This window comes from Aegilops tauschii, chromosome 6, assembly GCF_002575655.3.
Source record: "Aegilops tauschii subsp. strangulata cultivar AL8/78 chromosome 6, Aet v6.0, whole genome shotgun sequence".
Lineage (NCBI taxonomy): Eukaryota > Viridiplantae > Streptophyta > Magnoliopsida > Poales > Poaceae > Aegilops > Aegilops tauschii.
The window spans coordinates 8,147,214-8,168,948 of NC_053040.3; positions in this window are offsets into that span (position 1 = coordinate 8,147,214).

Here is a 21,735-nt window from a genome sequence, read left to right on the forward strand (position 1 = left end):
TATATGAAATAATAACAATAACAATAATAATAATAATAATTAATAAATGTTACTTATTTTTCTTGTTGTTTCTTATTCGATCAGATAACTTTGCGGTCAAATGTAGGCTAGTTTTCTAATCCTTCAAGCTCAGAAAGGCAGCATGATCCTGCTGCTAACAAGGGTGGCCAACTCCTGGAGAGGCGGGAGCCTCGACGATGCCTCCTGGGCCTAGATGAGGGAATAAACAACAACTGGGGGCCTCCTCGTGCAGCAGCCACGTTCCGCCAACCGCCTCCCAGGATGCAGGCCATGAAGTACATCGTTGCAACACGCCAACAACGAGGAAACCATTGGAGAAGATGGAATGCTTGCTGATCCGTAAGACTTAGTCAGACTAGGACTAAGACTTTACTGTACACTTTTTTTCATCAACCTGCCGTGAAAGAAATTGGCCACGGTTTGGCATGGCACACGTCTCAATCAAAAACAGAACATGACGTAGCACAACTAACATGACGTCCGTTAAAGTTGGCATTTTTTTAACAGAAGATGGGTCTGGAAGGAGCCAAAACCTTTCATTCATTTTGCATTTCAGTACAGCTAAGTTGAGGACCTCTGGATAAAACAAAATTACAAACTAGTCCAATTTTTTTACAGAAAAGGCCTATGATAGAAGCTGTAGATCGCAATCCATTCCATCTTCCACAAGGCTCCAACATCGGGCTGAAATCTTTACTGCCAGGGACGCCTTCACTCTGGGCAAAGAGTTCGCCGTCGCTCCGCAGCCTACACTTGCCGAAGAGAAGAGCAACGGACGTTGATTTGTTGCCAAACTGACTGATTTTGTAGCCTACCACGTGTCTCATCATCAACCTGTCCTGAAAGAAATTGGCCACGTTTTGGCATGGCACACGTCTCAATGAAAAACTGAACATGACGTGGCACAACTAACATGACATCCGCGAAAGTTGGGCATTTTTTTAACAGAAGATGGGTCTGGAAGGACCCAAAACCTTTCATTCATTTTGCATTTCAGTACAGCTAAGTTGAGGACCTCTGGATAAAACAAAATTCCAAACAAGTCCAAAATTTTTAGGGAAAAGGCCTTGGATAGAAGCTCTAGATCGCAAACCATCCCATCTTCCACAAGGCTCCAACATCGGGCCGAAATCTTTACTGCCACAGACGCTACAACTCTGGGCAAAGAGTTCGCCGTCGCTCCGCCGCCTACACTTGCCGAAGAGAAGAGCAACGGACGCTGATTTGTTGCCAAACTGTCTGATTTTGTAGCAACCACGTGTCTCATCATCAACCTGTCCTGAAAGAAATTGGCCACGTTTTGGCATGGCACACGTCTCAATCAAAAACAGAACATGATGTGGCACAACTAACATGACGTCCGCGAAAGTTGGCATTTTTTTAACAGAAGATGGGTCTGAAAGGACCCAAAACCTTTCATTCATTTTGCATTTCAGTACAGCTAAGTTGGGGACCTTTGGATAAAACAAAATTACAAACTAGTTCAAAAACATTACGGAAAAGGCCTTGGATAGAAGCTGTAGATCGTAGTCCATTCCATCTTCCACAAGGCTCCAACATCGGGACGAAATCTTTACTGCCAGGGACACTACCACTCGAGGCAAAGAGTTTGCCGTCGCTCCGCCGCCTACACTTGCCGAAGAGAAGAGCAACGGACGCTGATTTGTTGCCAAACTGACTGATTTTGTAGCGTACCACGTGTCTCATCATCAACCTGTCCTGAAAGAAATTGGCCACGTTTAGGACCTCTGAATAAAACTAAATTACAACCTAGTCTAGAAACTTTACAGAAAAGTCCTTGGACGGAAGTTGTAGATTGCAATCCGGTCCATCTTCCACAAGGCTCCAACATCGGGCCAAAATCTTTACTGCTAGGGTTGCTACCACTCTGGGCAAACAGTGCGCTGTCGCTCCGCTGCCTACACTTGCCGGAGAGAAGAGCAACTCACACCGATTTGTTGCCAAACTGTCTGATTTTGTAGCCTACCATGTGTCTCATCGTCAACCTTCCCTGAAAGAAATTGGCCACGTTGTGGCATGGCACACACTTTAATCAAAAACAGAAGATGGCGCGGCGCAACTAACATGACGGTGGGTGAAGTTGGCATTGTTACTAGCAACCGATATATTGCCACATGCATATGATTAGTGGTTGGGACGCCACCCTGTGGCGCCTGAGAGAAAGCTGGGTGGTGCGAGGTGGGAGGCGTTCCTTTTCACTTTCCTAACATGGAACTGATGATAATAATAATAATAATACTTACTAAATCTTACTTATTTTTCTTGTTGTTTCTTATTCGATCAGATAACTTTGCGGTAAAATGTAGGCTAGTTTTCTAATCCTTCAAGCTCAGAAAGGCAGCATGATCCTGCTGCTAACAAGGGTGGCCAACTCCTGGAGAGGCGGGAGCCTCGACGATGCCTCCTGGGCCTAGTTGAGGGAATAAACAACAACTGGGGGCCTCCTCGTGCAGCAGCCACGTTCCGCCAACCGCCTCCCAGGATGCAGGCCATGAAGTACATCGTTGCAACACGCCAACAACGAGGAAACCATTGGAGAAGATGGAATGCTTGCTGATCCGTAAGACTTAGTCAGACTAGGACTAAGACTTTACTGTACACTTTTTTTCATCAACCTGCCGTGAAAGAAATTGGCCACGGTTTGGCATGGCACACGTCTCAATCAAAAACAGAACATGACGCAGCACAACTAACATGACGTCCGCGAAAGTTGGCATTTTTTTAACAGAAGATGGGTCTGGAAGGAGCCAAAACCTTTCATTCATTTTGCATTTCAGTACAGCTAAGTTGAGGACCTCTGGATAAAACAAAATTACAAACTAGTCCAATTTTTTTACAGAAAAGGCCTATGATAGAAGCTGTAGATCGCAATCCATTCCATCTTCCACAAGGCTCCAACATCGGGCTGAAATCTTTACTGCCAGGGACGCCTTCACTCTGGGCAAAGAGTTCGCCGTCGCTCCGCAGCCTACACTTGCCGAAGAGAAGAGCAACGGACGTTGATTTGTTGCCAAACTGACTGATTTTGTAGCCTACCACGTGTCTCATCATCAACCTGTCCTGAAAGAAATTGGCCACGTTTTGGCATGGCACACGTCTCAATGAAAAACTGAACATGACGTGGCACAACTAACATGACATCCGCGAAAGTTGGGCATTTTTTTAACAGAAGATGGGTCTGGAAGGACCCAAAACCTTTCATTCATTTTGCATTTCAGTACAGCTAAGTTGAGGACCTCTGGATAAAACAAAATTCCAAACAAGTCCAAAATTTTTAGGGAAAAGGCCTTGGATAGAAGCTCTAGATCGCAAACCATCCCATCTTCCACAAGGCTCCAACATCGGGCCGAAATCTTTACTGCCACAGACGCTACAACTCTGGGCAAAGAGTTCGCCGTCGCTCCGCCGCCTACACTTGCCGAAGAGAAGAGCAACGGACGCTGATTTGTTGCCAAACTGTCTGATTTTGTAGCAACCACGTGTCTCATCATCAACCTGTCCTGAAAGAAATTGGCCACGTTTTGGCATGGCACACGTCTCAATCAAAAACAGAACATGATGTGGCACAACTAACATGACGTCCGCGAAAGTTGGCATTTTTTTAACAGAAGATGGGTCTGAAAGGACCCAAAACCTTTCATTCATTTTGCATTTCAGTACAGCTAAGTTGGGGACCTTTGGATAAAACAAAATTACAAACTAGTTCAAAAACATTACGGAAAAGGCCTTGGATAGAAGCTGTAGATCGTAGTCCATTCCATCTTCCACAAGGCTCCAACATCGGGACGAAATCTTTACTGCCAGGGACACTACCACTCGAGGCAAAGAGTTTGCCGTCGCTCCGCCGCCTACACTTGCCGAAGAGAAGAGCAACGGACGCTGATTTGTTGCCAAACTGACTGATTTTGTAGCGTACCACGTGTCTCATCATCAACCTGTCCTGAAAGAAATTGGCCACGTTTAGGACCTCTGAATAAAACTAAATTACAACCTAGTCTAGAAACTTTACAGAAAAGTCCTTGGACGGAAGTTGTAGATTGCAATCCGGTCCATCTTCCACAAGGCTCCAACATCGGGCCAAAATCTTTACTGCTAGGGTTGCTACCACTCTGGGCAAACAGTGCGCTGTCGCTCCGCTGCCTACACTTGCCGGAGAGAAGAGCAACTCACACCGATTTGTTGCCAAACTGTCTGATTTTGTAGCCTACCATGTGTCTCATCGTCAACCTTCCCTGAAAGAAATTGGCCACGTTGTGGCATGGCACACACTTTAATCAAAAACAGAAGATGGCGCGGCGCAACTAACATGACGGTGGGTGAAGTTGGCATTGTTACTAGCAACCGATATATTGCCACATGCATATGATTAGTGGTTGGGACGCCACCCTGTGGCGCCTGAGAGAAAGCTGGGTGGTGCGAGGTGGGAGGCGTTCCTTTTCACTTTCCTAACATGGAACTGATGATAATAATAATAATAATACTTACTAAATCTTACTTATTTTTCTTGTTGTTTCTTATTCGATCAGATAACTTTGCGGTAAAATGTAGGCTAGTTTTCTAATCCTTCAAGCTCAGAAAGGCAGCATGATCCTGCTGCTAACAAGGGTGGCCAACTCCTGGAGAGGCGGGAGCCTCGACGATGCCTCCTGGGCCTAGTTGAGGGAATAAACAACAACTGGGGGCCTCCTCGTGCAGCAGCCACGTTCCGCCAACCGCCTCCCAGGATGCAGGCCATGAAGTACATCGTTGCAACACGCCAACAACGAGGAAACCATTGGAGAAGATGGAATGCTTGCTGATCCGTAAGACTTAGTCAGACTAGGACTAAGACTTTACTGTACACTTTTTTTCATCAACCTGCCGTGAAAGAAATTGGCCACGGTTTGGCATGGCACACGTCTCAATCAAAAACAGAACATGACGCAGCACAACTAACATGACGTCCGCGAAAGTTGGCATTTTTTTAACAGAAGATGGGTCTGGAAGGAGCCAAAACCTTTCATTCATTTTGCATTTCAGTACAGCTAAGTTGAGGACCTCTGGATAAAACAAAATTACAAACTAGTCCAATTTTTTTACAGAAAAGGCCTATGATAGAAGCTGTAGATCGCAATCCATTCCATCTTCCACAAGGCTCCAACATCGGGCTGAAATCTTTACTGCCAGGGACGCCTTCACTCTGGGCAAAGAGTTCGCCGTCGCTCCGCAGCCTACACTTGCCGAAGAGAAGAGCAACGGACGTTGATTTGTTGCCAAACTGACTGATTTTGTAGCCTACCACGTGTCTCATCATCAACCTGTCCTGAAAGAAATTGGCCACGTTTTGGCATGGCACACGTCTCAATGAAAAACTGAACATGACGTGGCACAACTAACATGACATCCGCGAAAGTTGGGCATTTTTTTAACAGAAGATGGGTCTGGAAGGACCCAAAACCTTTCATTCATTTTGCATTTCAGTACAGCTAAGTTGAGGACCTCTGGATAAAACAAAATTCCAAACAAGTCCAAAATTTTTAGGGAAAAGGCCTTGGATAGAAGCTCTAGATCGCAAACCATCCCATCTTCCACAAGGCTCCAACATCGGGCCGAAATCTTTACTGCCACAGACGCTACAACTCTGGGCAAAGAGTTCGCCGTCGCTCCGCCGCCTACACTTGCCGAAGAGAAGAGCAACGGACGCTGATTTGTTGCCAAACTGTCTGATTTTGTAGCAACCACGTGTCTCATCATCAACCTGTCCTGAAAGAAATTGGCCACGTTTTGGCATGGCACACGTCTCAATCAAAAACAGAACATGATGTGGCACAACTAACATGACGTCCGCGAAAGTTGGCCTTTTTTTAACAGAAGATGGGTCTGAAAGGACCCAAAACCTTTCATTCATTTTGCATTTCAGTACAGCTAAGTTGGGGACCTTTGGATAAAACAAAATTACAAACTAGTTCAAAAACATTACGGAAAAGGCCTTGGATAGAAGCTGTAGATCGTAGTCCATTCCATCTTCCACAAGGCTCCACCATCGGGACGAAATCTTTACTGCCAGGGACACTACCACTCGAGGCAAAGAGTTTGCCGTCGCTCCGCCGCCTACACTTGCCGAAGAGAAGAGCAACGGACGCTGATTTGTTGCCAAACTGACTGATTTTGTAGCGTACCACGTGTCTCATCATCAACCTGTCCTGAAAGAAATTGGCCACGTTTAGGACCTCTGAATAAAACTAAATTACAACCTAGTCTAGAAACTTTACAGAAAAGTCCTTGGATGGAAGTTGTAGATTGCAATCCGGTCCATCTTCCACAAGGCTCCAACATCGGGCCAAAATCTTTACTGCTAGGGTTGCTACCACTCGGGGCAAACAGTGCGCTGTCGCTCCGCTGCCTACACTTGCCGGAGAGAAGAGCAACTCACACCGATTTGTTGCCAAACTGTCTGATTTTGTAGCCTACCATGTGTCTCATCGTCAACCTTCCCTGAAAGAAATTGGCCACGTTGTGGCATGGCACACACTTTAATCAAAAACAGAAGATGGCGCGGCGCAACTAACATGACGGTGGGTGAAGTTGGCATTGTTACTAGCAACCGATATATTGCCACATGCACATGATTAGTGGTTGGGACGCCACCCTGTGGCGCCTGAGAGAAAGCTGGGTGGTGCGAGGTGGGAGGCGTTCCTTTTCACTTTCCTAACATGGAACTGATGATAATAATAATAATAATACTTACTAAATCTTACTTATTTTTCTTGTTGTTTCTTATTCGATCAGATAACTTTGCGGTAAAATGTAGGCTAGTTTTCTAATCCTTCAAGCTCAGAAAGGCAGCATGATCCTGCTACTAACAAGGGTGGCCAACTCCTGGAGAGGCGGGAGCCTCGACGATGCCTCCTGGGCCTAGTTGAGGGAATAAACAACAACTGGGGGCCTCCTCGTGCAGCAGCCACGTTCCGCCAACCGCCTCCCAGGATGCAGGCCATGAAGTACATCGTTGCAACACGCCAACAACGAGGAAACCATTGGAGAAGATGGAATGCTTGCTGATCCGTAAGACTTAGTCAGACTAGGACTAAGACTTTACTGTACACTTTTTTTCATCAACCTGCCGTGAAAGAAATTGGCCACGGTTTGGCATGGCACACGTCTCAATCAAAAACAGAACATGACGCAGCACAACTAACATGACGTCCGCGAAAGTTGGCATTTTTTTAACAGAAGATGGGTCTGGAAGGAGCCAAAACCTTTCATTCATTTTGCATTTCAGTACAGCTAAGTTGAGGACCTCTGGATAAAACAAAATTACAAACTAGTCCAATTTTTTTTACAGAAAAGGCCTATGATAGAAGCTGTAGATCGCAATCCATTCCATCTTCCACAAGGCTCCAACATCGGGCTGAAATCTTTACTGCCAGGGACGCCTTCACTCTGGGCAAAGAGTTCGCCGTCGCTCCGCAGCCTACACTTGCCGAAGAGAAGAGCAACGGACGCTGATTTGTTGCCAAACTGACTGATTTTGTAGCCTACCACGTGTCTCATCATCAACCTGTCCTGAAAGAAATTGGCCACGTTTTGGCATGGCACACGTCTCAATGAAAAACTGAACATGACGTGGCACAACTAACATGACATCCGCGAAAGTTGGGCATTTTTTTAACAGAAGATGGGTCTGGAAGGACCCAAAACCTTTCATTCATTTTGCATTTCAGTACAGCTAAGTTGAGGACCTCTGGATAAAACAAAATTCCAAACAAGTCCAAAATTTTTAGGGAAAAGGCCTTGGATAGAAGCTCTAGATCGCAAACCATCCCATCTTCCACAAGGCTCCAACATCGGGCCGAAATCTTTACTGCCACAGACGCTACAACTCTGGGCAAAGAGTTCGCCGTCGCTCCGCCGCCTACACTTGCCGAAGAGAAGAGCAACGGACGCTGATTTGTTGCCAAACTGTCTGATTTTGTAGCAACCACGTGTCTCATCATCAACCTGTCCTGAAAGAAATTGGCCACGTTTTGGCATGGCACACGTCTCAATCAAAAACAGAACATGATGTGGCACAACTAACATGACGTCCGCGAAAGTTGGCATTTTTTTAACAGAAGATGGGTCTGAAAGGACCCAAAACCTTTCATTCATTTTGCAATTCAGTACAGCTAAGTTGGGGACCTTTGGATAAAACAAAATTACAAACTAGTTCAAAAACATTACGGAAAAGGCCTTGGATAGAAGCTGTAGATCGTAGTCCATTCCATCTTCCACAAGGCTCCAACATCGGGACGAAATCTTTACTGCCAGGGACACTACCACTCAAGGCAAAGAGTTTGCCGTCGCTCCGCCGCCTACACTTGCCGAAGAGAAGAGCAACAGACGCTGATTTGTTGCCAAACTGACTGATTTTGTAGCGTACCACGTGTCTCATCATCAACCTGTCCTGAAAGAAATTGGCCACGTTTAGGACCTCTGAATAAAACTAAATTACAACCTAGTCTAGAAACTTTACAGAAAAGTCCTTGGACGGAAGTTGTAGATTGCAATCCGGTCCATCTTCCACAAGGCTCCAACATCGGGCCAAAATCTTTACTGCTAGGGTTGCTACCACTCTGGGCAAACAGTGCGCTGTCGCTCCGCTGCCTACACTTGCCGGAGAGAAGAGCAACTCACACCGATTTGTTGCCAAACTGTTTGATTTTGTAGCCTACCATGTGTCTCATCGTCAACCTTCCCTGAAAGAAATTGGCACGTTGTGGCATGGCACACACTTTAATCAAAAACAGAAGATGGCGCGGCGCAACTAACATGACGGTGGGTGAAGTTGGCATTGTTACTAGCAACCGATATATTGCCACATGCATATGATTAGTGGTTGGGACGCCACCCTGTGGCGCCTGAGAGAAAGCTGGGTGGTGCGAGGTGGGAGGCGTTCCTTTTCACTTTCCTAACATGGAACTGATGATAATAATAATAATAATACTTACTAAATCTTACTTATTTTTCTTGTTGTTTCTTATTCGATCAGATAACTTTGCGGTAAAATGTAGGCTAGTTTTCTAATCCTTCAAGCTCAGAAAGGCAGCATGATCCTGCTGCTAACAAGGGTGGCCAACTCCTGGAGAGGCGGGAGCCTCGACGATGCCTCCTGGGCCTAGTTGAGGGAATAAACAACAACTGGGGGCCTCCTCGTGCAGCAGCCACGTTCCGCCAACCGCCTCCCAGGATGCAGGCCATGAAGTACATCGTTGCAACACGCCAACAACGAGGAAACCATTGGAGAAGATGGAATGCTTGCTGATCCGTAAGACTTAGTCAGACTAGGACTAAGACTTTACTGTACACTTTTTTTCATCAACCTGCCGTGAAAGAAATTGGCCACGGTTTGGCATGGCACACGTCTCAATCAAAAACAGAACATGACGCAGCACAACTAACATGACGTCCGCGAAAGTTGGCATTTTTTTAACAGAAGATGGGTCTGGAAGGAGCCAAAACCTTTCATTCATTTTGCATTTCAGTACAGCTAAGTTGAGGACCTCTGGATAAAACAAAATTACAAACTAGTCCAATTTTTTTACAGAAAAGGCCTATGATAGAAGCTGTAGATCGCAATCCATTCCATCTTCCACAAGGCTCCAGCATCGGGCCGAAATCTTTACTACGAGGGATGCTACCACTCTGGGCAAAGAGTTCTTCGTCGCTCCGCCGCCTACACTTGCCGAAGAGAAGAGCAACGAACGCTGATTTGTTGCCAAACTGACTGATTTTGTAGCCTACCACGTGTCTCATCATCAACCTGTCCTGAACGAAATTGGCCACGTATTGGCATGGCACACGTCTCAATAAAAAACAGAACATGATGCATCACAACTAACATTACTTCCGCGAAAGTTGGCATTTTTTTAACAGAAGATGTGTCTGGAAGGACCCAGAACCTTTCATTCATTTTGCATTTCAGTACAGCTAAGTTGAGGACCTCAGGATAAAACAAAATTACAAACTAGTCCAAATTTTTTACGAAAAAGGCCTTGGATAGAAGCAGTAGATCGCAAACCATTCCATCTTCCACAAGGCTCCAACATCGGGCCGAAATCTTTACTGCCACAGACGCTACCACTCTGGGCAAAGAGTTCGCCGTCGCTCCGCCGCCTACACTTGCCGAAGAGAAGAGCAACGGACGCCGATTTGTTGCCAAACTGCCTGATTGTGTAGCCTACCACGTGTCTCGTCGTCAACCTGCCCTGAAAGAAATTGGCCACGTTTTGGCATGGCACACGTCTCAACCTAGTCCTGAAATTTTACAGAAAAGTCCTCGGACAGAAGCAGTAGATTGCAATCCGGTCCATCTTCCACAAAGCTCCAACATCGGGTCGAAATCTTTACTACCAGGGACGCTACCACTGTGGGCAAAGAGTTCGCCGTCGCTCAGTTGCCTACACTTGTCGAAGAGAAGAGCAACGGACGCTGATTTATTGCCAAACTGCCTCATTGTGTAGCCTACCACGTGTCTCGTCATTAATCTGCCCTTATAGAAATTGGCCATGTTTTGGCATGGCACATGTCTCAATCAAAAACCAAAATGATGCGGCATAACTAACCTAACGTCCGCGAAAGTTGGATTTTTCTTTTCAATTGAAGATGGGTCTGGAAGGACATAGAACCTTTCATTCATTTTGCAATTTAGTACACCTAAGTTTAGGACCTCTGAATAAAACTAAATTACAACCTAGTCTAGAAACTTCATAGAAAAGTCCTTGGACGGAAGTTGTAGATTGCAATCCGGTCCATCTTCCACAAGGCTCCAACACCGGACCAAAATCTTTACTTCTAGGGTTGCTACCACTCTGGGCAAATAGTGCGTTGTCGCTCCGCTGCCTACACTTGCCGGAGAGAAGAGCAACTGACGCCGATTTGTTGCCAAACTGCCTGATTGTGTAGCCTACCATGTGTCTCATCGTCAACCTGCCCTGAAAGAAATTGGCCACGTTGTGGCATGGCACACGCTTTAATAAAATACAGAAGATGGTGTAGCGCAACTAACATGACGGTGGGTGAAGTTGGCATTGTTACTAGCAACCGATATATTGTGACGGTGGGATGCCACCCCGTGGCGCCTGAGAGAAAGCTGGGCGGTGCGAGGTGGGAGGCGTTCCTCTTCACTTTCCTAACATGGAACTGATAATAATAATAATAATAATAATAATAATAATAATAATAATAATAATAATAATAATAATAATAATAATAATAATAATAATAATAATACTTACTAAATCTTACTTATTTTTCTTGTTGTTTCTTATTCTATCAGATAATTTTATGGTCAAATGTAGGCTAGTTTTCTAATCTTTCAAGCTCAGAAAGGCAGCATGAACCTGCTGCTAACAAGGGTGGCCAACTCCAGGAGAGGCGGGAGCCTCGACGATGCCTCCCTGGGCCTAGATGAGGGAATAAACAACAAATGGGGGGCCTCCTCGTGCAGCAGCCACGTTCCGCCAACCGCCTCCCAGGATGCAGGCCATGAAGTACATCGTTGCAACACGCCAACAACGAGGAAACCATTGGAGAAGATGGAATGCTTGCTGATCCGTAAGACTTAGTCAGACTAGGACTGTCAAATCTTGCAAATTTAGAGTTGTTTCATGACAACATACTTGTCTTAGATTTGTCTAGATACGGATGTATCTAGTCACATTTTAGTGTTAGATACATCTGTATCTAAACAAATGTAAGACAAGAATTTCCGGACAGAGGCAATACCACTGTTTTGGTAACCGAATGGGGCATTTTTATAGAGGGGGACTGGTAAACGTGGTTACCACGGTTACCACGAAATTTTGAGCAAATTTCAAACGAAATTTATAATTCATTTTTTCTCAAAATAGATGTAGATAGCACTTGAACTTATATTAGTTCAAAAAAAGTGCAAGAAGGGGAACTCAAACCAACTACCTTTTGAAGGTGGAAAAAGATTGTTACAATCACGCCAGAACTAAGTATGTTGAAATAATTGAGATATTGCCGTACTTTACTGTACATTGAGCGTTTAAATTCAAAAAATTCGATTTTTTTTGCTCGAAATGCCCATTTACCAAGGGGCATGGAAATACGTGGTAATCATGGTAAATCTTAAAATTTCGAGCGGTAAACAAAACCAACTAAGTAACGCTAGTCTGCAATGTATATATCCTTTTATCTGAAATACAAACGGATGAGTTGAAATTGTCAAATTAATGTATGCGTTAAAAGAGGTGGCATTTGGTTTTATTCGTTTGTACTACAAAGATATGTCTTCCTGTACCTTTCCAGTGGGCCGAACGCCACACCAATGTCCTCCGTGGCGGCATCTCGGTCCAGCCGCAGTCGTCCGCTGTGGACGCGCGGGAACTGGAGGCGGTCCATGAGATGCTCCACTCCGTCCACCTATCCCCCAGACCGGATCGCCGGATCATGGCCTGGGGCCCAGCTGATACACGGTTCTTCTTGCGTGTGGTGTACCGGGTGCTCTTTTTGCAAGGCTGCACCGATCTCACCTCCTCCTGGATTTGGGCCTCAAGGTGTTCGCGCGTCTTCTCACCGTTGGTCGCCTGAGCACGCGGGTGAACCTCAACGTCAAGAGGTGCTCCCCACCCCGTCATGCGAGTCCTGCGGCGGCGACCACCTTTTCATCACATGTACGAGTGCTGCCGAGATTTGGAGAGACGGGCCGTTTGTTCTCCTCCGGCAGGTTTGAAAGGAAGGCAAGGATTGACGTTGTTTTCAACAACCAGCAGTGTACAGCGAGCACTGTTCTTCAGAAGGCGTCTGATGACCTTCTTATCTGGAATAGGCGTTTTTGTAACCATGGGCGCCGGCAGCTGATGGTCATCCGCACCTTGCTCCTTGCTTCTGCTTAGCATAGACGAGTTTTTTCTCTCCTCTCCCCCCGACTTTGTTGTTTCTCTTACCTTGTTGTTTCTATCATTTCGATGAAAACATTGAACAACTGGTGGGGATTTTTTTTCACGTCATTCTTGAAAAAAACTAAAGAAAATGAGCTACTACTGTTTCTCCATGGATTTTTTCTTCCTAATTTGCACCTTTGTAACGAACCGCTTGTTTTGCTGTTTCCAATTAGGGCCAACCAGACGTTTAATATTTTTTTTTGCTAAACATACACCAAGTGATAATAGAAGTTAAGATCAGTGGAAGCAGATTAATTTCAGTGAGTATGTTGAGCAGCGACACCCTCGCATTCAAGAGCGTGCGGTGCACTTGCTCGCAGCCGTCCTCCGCCGCCACGATGTACTCCTCCAGACTCAACAGCCGCTCCACGGCCTTCACGGGAGATGCAGCAGTCGTAGAGATCAATTCTCGCAGTACAGAGGAGGTGAGCGCCGCGAAGATGGCGGCGGACGCAGCAGCCGCGGAGCTCGTCGCGTAGCGAGGGCAACTTAGCCGTAACCCGACGTGGCCGCACAACGGAAGGAAGAACGGCACGGAAAAGGCGCGCAATATGGAGGCAAGGCCGGAGAAACTACGGTCGGAGCAGTGGCGTGCGGTGTCATGATGGCAAAGGGCGGCCTGCATCTGGGCGAGAAGCTACTTCAGGGACCGGAGCACCTCAGAGAAGCAGCCGTGAGCGTCGGCGAGGACAAGGAGGTCGTGAAGCAACTGCTCTGTCCACCACGTACGATGCCGTGACCTGTGGGTGGTGGATCACGTGAAGAGCTATGGTTGGAGAATATTAGAAAGGAGAGGTCCCAGCAGCTAAAATCAGGAGGTGTCGGTTGGTGAGAGTGGAGTCCGTAAAACCAATCCGTAGAAGCTGTTTCTAGAGAGATTAATGGTATTACACATAATCTTGCTCAACAGGTTTTTAGATCCACTCGTAATACTCAAGTTTGTTGCTTTGCTCGAACCCGTTCTCCTAGCTCCTGCCATGTTGTGCCCCTCCTATCAAATTTTCAAATTCCTGGTGTTAAATTACATACTGTGCACTGCTGTTAGTTTTTGGTCTCCTCACTATTAGCTTCTTTTCCTGTGCAAGCTGCTCTGTCATGTTTTTTTTTCAGATTTTCATCTTCTGGGACCTTAGAACTATGCTCGACTCGGACTGTTGGAGATGCAAAGCATTTCTTCTTTGTTTTGCAGGTTGTGCGCATCTCTGGGCTGCTGAAAGAGGTTCCTCTTCTTCTCTTATCTCTTACAGGTTCGGCTTGGTATTGGTGATCTATGATATGCTCCCCGTCAGACTAATCACAAGATTAGTCTGCCTCCCTGTGTTGCTCTGTTCGGCGCCTGCAAGCTTCTTATGTTAAGATGGACAGTATTTGCAGTAACTAGCGACTGCAGTGCTTGGTTGTTTTAAATTTCTTTTCCTCTTCAGGTCTGCTGCCATATTTTGGCTGCACTATGTAATCCTGCTTCTCCTGATCATGTTGGTCACCGCATTGTGGTCCTTCCACTTTGTCATATAGGATCTTTTCTTCAGCTCCTTCTCATAGTTTCTGCTTATCTTCCTCTCTTATCGTCTGCAGATCTATGTAGGTCTCTTTGTACTATGTCTTTGAGCTGAATGAAGTTAGGCATCTCTTGGTGCCTTTGCTTGTTCAAAAAAATAATTCCGTAGAAGCTGTGTAGCATTTTTGCTCCATGAGCCGGCCTAGGTGGTCGACCGGAAGATGTGTTTTCTACGGGCGTACGCGCAATGTATCACACGCCAAGAGCACGCCCCACCATGAGGGCCAGTGTGGTCGTGTCCTATTGCGTAGCATGTGTAAAGTTGTCCGCCCGAAAGAAATTCACCACGTCGTAATCCATAACAGAGGGTGACGCAGCGCGACAGACGTGGCGTCGATGAGAGTGGACATCATAGCTTTGCTCTGCCATCTAGCCATTCACGTCTCTTCGATGCCTCGAACACATTCCCGTCTGCAAAAGATGAGCCAACATATATAACAGCCATCACCGAATCAATAAAAAGGTGCGCGCACATCGGCACATGGTAAGTCCAACTCAAATGTGTCATCCCAAATGGACATCCGTTTTGATCAGATTTTGTCCGTTCGGGTCGGGCTAAGGCGGCGTCCGGCCTTTTGTGTGGATCCGGTGCCAGTGCGCCCTGTAGGAGATATGCCCTAGAGGCAATAATAAATGATATTATTTATCTCCGAGTTCACAATTATGTTTATGTTCCATGCTATAACTGCAATGATTCTCGAGTCTGCAATATCCACGAGGCTCGGAGGAAGACTCATATGCACGTGTGGAATAATAAACGTTAAGAAGTATTCCTAGTCTGGCCTCTAAGACTAGCTCAAGTGTTGCATGATGATTCTGTTTTCCTGGTCATGGGCATGTCTATGCCAGCAACTTTGAGGGCACAATGTTAAGAGAACATTTGTGTTGAATCAACCCGGATTGATGCTATGCTATGAGATTCATTCGTCACAAGTTTATTGGTACATAACACAGAGATGGTTAACGTTTGCATGATTCCTTAGACCATGAGAGTATCGAGTTTCTTCATGCTTCTTTCATGAACTTTGGGGTTTGTTAAACGTCATCCGTAAATGGGTGGCTATTACGGCGGCTTACGGGTTCATGGAAAAGTGTGTCAAGTAACTCGATAGCTCAAGATTGGGATTTGCTCCTCCGACGATGGAGAGATATCCCTGGGCCCTCTCGCTGTTACGGTATCCATCATCGTCTGGCCAGACACTTTGTGATTTGATCACGGGGATGCCGGAACACGATAACGAGAGAAGAGAACAATACCGGTAACGAGGTAACTAGCATAGTGGACAAGTTGTTGATCCACGGGAATGCCAACATGTCTCACCTCGGGTATTTGTAACATATCGCGAAGCAACAGGAATAGCACACGGCAACTGGAGGTTCACTCGAATATTTATTCGTGTGGGTATAGGGGTCAATATGGGTGTCCACGGCTCCGATGTTGATCATTGATCGGAAGGGGTTCCGGGTCATGTCTATACTTCACCGAACCTATAGGGTCACACGCTTAAGGGTCATCTATCTGCTGAATACTAGACAGGGAGTCTGAGAGAAAATCACCGAAAAAGTTTCGGACACCGAAAAGTTTCGGACAGCGGAATCGTACCGCAGAGAGAGGTCATCGGATAAGTTTCGATGATACCGAAAAGTTGTTTCGGGATACACCATTAAGTCAAATTGGTTTCGGCACATGCCTGATAATTCTTGGAGGATGCCAGAATCATTCTAGAAGCTTTTTGGAATTTTCTGAGATAAAAACCGGAAATGTTCCGGAGCTGCCGGAGCCACTTCAGATGCGTTTCGCAGATGAAAATCACTAAAACCGGAATTGTTTCGGAACGCGTTGAAAATCATTTTAGTGGGTACTAGAAATGTTCTTAGCCCACATAAATATTTTCAGTTCGATCAGACGCTGAAAAATGTCGTCGTGAATAGTGAAAATCAGCTTTATGGTTACTTTATGGAAAGCCACCTTTTGGGGCTTTGCTCCAAAAGATCTTGGGGATGACATGGATGGATAGTAGCCATTTTTTGGGCCCCTCATGGGGGTGTGGCCGGCCACATGGGGTATCCCCCCTTGGGGACCCTCTTGTTCCTTGGTTTCACTCCTAGGTCCTTGTGGAAGGACTTCATTCATGTGCATTTTGGGTTTTTTGTGAAACTACCCTACCCCCTTGGGATTTCCTATAAATAGAGGTGGAGGGGCAGCCCTCCACACTCATCCCTTGCTCTCATACACATGCCATGCATTATCTGGCTTCTTCTCTCCCTCCCACGAAAAGAGTTTCGTACAGCCGTAAGGCTGTCTGGGTTCCGGCAGGAACTAGTTCTGGACGGCGAAGCCCTGCCGGATAGATGACACCGTATGTGTGCAACTCTGTAGAGAGATCGTAGTTTCGGTCTTAGTTCGTGAGTGCCTCCCGAAGGGCTGTCCATGTGACCGTCTGAGTTTCGAAGGTGCTCCCGAAGGGCTGTCCGAGTGACCGTTCGAGTTTCGAAGGTCCTCCCGAAGGACTGTCCGCGACACCGTCCGGGGGGCTGTTCGACTGCCTCCCGGAGGGCTGTCTGAGGAGCAGATGAGGGTATACATCCTCGCGGTTGGGAGGTTGTAAATCCTAGCTGCGGGGATCTGCACCGCCGATCGTCATCGACTCTACTTCCCGCTGCGCTACGAGTCGGTAACGAAAAAGATCAAACCATGTATGCAGTCTCCATAGTGGTCCTGGGCTGGTGCGTAGGTCGGAAAAATTTTGTTTTCTGCTGCGTTACCCTACACGCCCAACACGGCCGACGCATTGGGACCGGCCGGCCGGCCGGCGCCCAAATGTAGACAATTTTTTGAATTGAAAAGAAACACTCTGTATAGTTTATAACCAAATAAATCACATAGTACCATAATAATAAATAGTTTCACAACTGAATAAAAATCATAAAGTTTACAACCAAATTTGAATTGTCTCGAATACATCAAATGAAATGGAATTGATACATTATTGTTTGCCAATGTGATTTCACATGTGCTCGACCAAGTCATTTTGGATTGTATATGACTTTGCCAATCACTCGTTTCATGATGAAATTTGTGAACAGTTCAAATGTTGTCGATTCTTGGTGCTCAGGCACAACATTTTCTACCTGAAATTGAAACCCTTGGTCGTAGATGTTATTACCAAGCTCATCTTCCACGTCATGTTGTGCATGATCACACAAGCATTCATCACCCCCAAAAGCTTCTCGGTGCTCCATGTCAGTGCAGGGTGTCGAATGATAGCCCCGTCGATATTGAAGCACATCAAGAGCATGCTCCACGTCCTTCCTAGCACTCTCTTGTATTGGTGGCCATTGATCTCAAAGTTGACCTCTGGGCAGTGGTCTTCTGTAAGCCTTGCGAACACTGGGTAACGTTGAAGCACGTTGATATCATTGTTAGAACCAGCCATGCCGAAAAAAGAGTGCAATATCCAAAGATCTTGTTTAGCCACCGCTTCTAGTATGACAGTGCAACCTTTCACATGCCCCCTGGACAGCCCTTTGATCGCCAACAACCGAGCTGTATTTATGACATTTGGCTCTCTCAGGCACTCAGGGCCAAACACTGCTAGCATGGCCTTTGCAGAACATGTACATTGATGCGAGACATGTGGACTCACTCATGAGGACATACTCATCAACAAGATCACGGGGAATTCCGTATGCAAGCATATGAATAGCCATGGTGCATTTATAATCGGCGAAAAGCAGGCAATGACCACTCCCTATTGTGGTTCAACCCCGGAGCATGGCCTGGGATTGATTCACTAAACCTCGGCCGCTGCCCAGCAATGTGGTCATTGACGACCAATGCAACAACCACAAGCTCCTCACTATCTGACGACGAATCATATCCGACGAACAAATGAAAGTTGAATAAACTACTCCTTCTCACTATCCATGGTACCTTGTGAGCAAAGTGTTGAAGACCTTGTGGTCGTGGTGGAAACACCGGCGGAGGAGACGCATGCAGATTTGCGTGAACTCTCTGGTCATTCTCTGTAGCACTGAGCTGGGCTCTAATCGGGCTTTTAAATATATTTTTCTTTCTCTTCTCCTTATGATTTTTTTCTTCTTCTTGATTTTCGAATGCAAAATAGTCAACTGATATTGAGCCACATCTGAATCATATATTTGTCTCAAAAAAAACCTAAATCATATATAGGACTAACCGCTTTCAAATCTTAATCATGTGAGAAATATATCTGAAATCATAATACATTGTAGACCTACGTAAATTACTTGGCTAGGAAAATACCGATATCTATATCTATACCTAACTAGCGGAGTGACCCACGCATTTGCGCTGCTAGACATGATGTATATATTTATCTTTTGATGATTTTTTCAACATATCCTTTGTCATTTTATTTTTTTATTTTTTCACAGGAAATTATAGCCATGCAAAATAGTTGGAAGGTGTGAAAGCATGATTAAACTTTGGTCCAAATATTTCCATCAAATGTATAAAGTGGTTGGTGAAGACTTGGAAGAAAGAGAATCAGTGTATGTGGCCCGCAATGTAAAATACTTTAGTAGTATTGTTCTCTCCTTTATCACCCCTCAATGTTTATCCTTGCGCCTACTATATATTTAAGAAATTTGACAGCTAGAATATAAACATTAAGTATTTGTACATATATCTTGTTATTTGTTTCATAATCAACGTTGTCATTGGCCTTACTGTGCTTGTGGTTTATGGACATATATATGCTTTCACATCTTTACCTGTTAATGTGTTTTCCATACCAGTCTAAACCATTATAATTGGAGATGCTGGTGTGGAAATTGCCAAACTCTTCACTCATTGTGCCTCTTTACAGCATGTTTGTTTCAATTATTCCTATTTCTTTTGCATTTAATTTGAAATTTTTAGAAAATTTAAACTATTCATTGCGTACTTGGCATGAGTACGTCCTTATTTGCTAAAAGTATTCTCTACATTCACTGAACCTTATTGTAGTATATTTTTTTATTCTATCCATCAGTATCCACCCTTGTGTCCTAATGCTATTTAATATATTTTTGTCGCCACATTAGCATTGATGCCACATTTAAATTAATGGAAACATAATAGCCAAAATGTGCACCTCAAGGAAACAAATTAGACTTTCGTCAGAAATCAATGTTTCATTTTATTATTGTTGCAAACACATCCGTATAATTTCATATTAATCTTTGTATTTCTGTCTTCTACTTATCACCATCAGTCCTTATTTGCTCCCTCAACCAAATGCTACCCGAACTGCAATGTTCCCAAGATTGTTGTTTCGAATTCGCACCCTACGGGAACATGATCAAGATTTGCCAGAATCTATACTCTTGCTAATTGCTGATTTCCTCCTATAATAGTAGCTTCTTCCGTTCAAATTTGTAGGCACAATAAGAGATATATAGCTCAAACAGACCTGAAATTCAAAGTTGAAGCATGCTAAGAACTGTTGCAGCACGACTTCTCCTAGATCTCCTTCCCATTATGTTTTCTTCTAGCACCTCACCACATGCTGATACTACAAAATTGTTAGAAGAAAAATAAGGCTAATAACATAACACAGGGAGTCCCATTATAACATAGATAAATGCCCAAAGATGTCAGATTATATGCACGATCATCTGGGAAGCTTCTCTATTTACATGAGAAAAACATTCTGATAGTTGATTGGCTAACCATAAAACTTTAGATGTCTGATTATATGTCTCAGCGTGTAATTTTGTTTAGCATTGTTTTTCCTTTTAATCATGCATGCAAGTTTGCTTTGTAACACAGCGTGCATGTCACGCTGGATGAGGGCATGCAACACGTCCCTTGCATCTGTGATCGGATATAGTGGGTTTAGGCGTGCATAAGTCCCGGTCCATGCGTTGGCCTGACCGTGTGCATGGGCATATATATGCCGCATCTCTCATCTCCGATGAATTACAGAAATACGCCAGACTAACAGTTTGCGTCACACAAAGTTCAGTTTGTAATCTGTTCTCCATCTCCCCAATAGAATCCACCATACCCAGCTGAGAGAGAAGGCTCGGACCTGACAATATACACAATCGTGTGTGTTCTTAGCCAAGACATATCAACATTAGATTAATCCTTGCTCATCAGTCTCACTGTCATCTGCTCTCAACCTTCTGCTGTTTTCTGTTTTGAATCCGTCTGATATCTTAATTGGTGCAAACTCTAGATGCATCGCCTCACATGACCTTTTCTTTGTGCGGTGTTCTTGAGCCCGTGGCCGGTGACGACAGAACAGGGCAAGGACCAAGGTAGATAGGATGCACCAGCGGTTGCAGGAAAGTGGGAAAAAGTGCATCTCCCTTGGCCTGTATATGGTGGCTGTGACAGATCCCCACGTACACTGTACTAACTGAGACACCCTCTGTTTCATGATTTCTTCCTTGGAGTACCACCTCTCCATGGTAGGTATAGCTACTGGCGATGTCACAGATGTCCAGGTGGTCTTCCAGATTAGTCGCCATGATATGTGAGAGTCGAATAGAACACGCCGACGCTGGCGTTTTCCTTTCGTCGCTGCCTTTTGCTAGCTACGTACATACATAGATTCAAGGGGTATGAGGTAGTTTCCCAGTAATGATTTAGGCATGCCTTTTTTTCTCGGAAGGATCCGCCCACGTTTTTTTCTTTAAAGTGTGTACGTGATCCGTCTCTTTTTTTTCTACCTGTCCACGTTTTTTAATGTGTATAGCTAACCTGGTTTAGCTTTAAAAAAAGCTAACCTGGTTTTGTACGGTGCCATACTAAACTCAGTTTGTACATGAAGAATTATTTACGGAAACACTAACGCCCACACGTGTGGGCGTTCCCCAACTCGCCCACACGCCTAGATCGTCGTTTACTGTCTTTTGCACGAATCTTGACACGAAAAGGTGGATTTGGTGTGCCACGTAGGACGGGTCTGGTGTGTGGGCGTTGCAGAGTTTGCCCACACGCCCGCACCACGTTGTTTGCCAGCTGCGCTGTGTGGACGAACTAGTTTCTGCCCACACAGCCACCACCAAGTTCATGCGCGTGTGGGCGAACTGCTTTTCGCCCACACGACACTCCTACGTTGTGGATGACAACTGCAGTTACGCGAAGGTGGCAACTAGGTAAACACACATGGCAACTGTGATTCTTTGCTAGACGGCAACTGCAGTTGCGCGTACGTGGCAACCAGATAAACA